Source organism: Arachis duranensis, chromosome 7 (genome assembly GCF_000817695.3).
Source record: "Arachis duranensis cultivar V14167 chromosome 7, aradu.V14167.gnm2.J7QH, whole genome shotgun sequence".
In the NCBI taxonomy this organism is placed as follows: domain Eukaryota; kingdom Viridiplantae; phylum Streptophyta; class Magnoliopsida; order Fabales; family Fabaceae; genus Arachis; species Arachis duranensis.
Window position 1 is genome coordinate 51727688 of NC_029778.3, and position 594 is coordinate 51728281.

Sequence of the window (594 nt, forward strand, 5' to 3'; positions counted from 1 at the left end):
AGTGATAAGATTTTTTTATTTAATGTTAAAATAATATATATTGATATCAAAAAATTAATAGTAAAATATAAAAATAATTGTTAACAAAAATTTTGGTAAAATTACAATTTAAAATTTTAAATATTGTTGAAGGATATCTTAGAAAAAAATAATTTGGTAAAAATATAATTTAATCAATAAAAAATAATTTATTAAATAGTATTTTGGTAAGCAATATTTAATAATAAAAAATAAAATTTTTGCTAAAAGATATTTTTGTAAAAAATATTTTTTTAAAAAAATAGATAAAATTAATAGTAGTTAACATAAAAAATTTAAAATAGATTAAAGAAAAAGTTTTGTAAAAGTTATAAGAGAAAAATGTATATTTTATAAATAGAAGAGAGAGGAGTGTTATTTTCTCAACCGGATAGGTCAAAGATTAATCCGTCGCGAATCTGAACTCTATTTAAGAGTCTACTGTTGGCCAATTAATTGCTGCATATACAAAGTAGGATTTGAATTTCCAACATTTATTCAAGCAGACAAATAAATTGACCACTCGACCAAACCAAATTAGTTCGTTTATTCATTCATTTATTATTATTATTATTA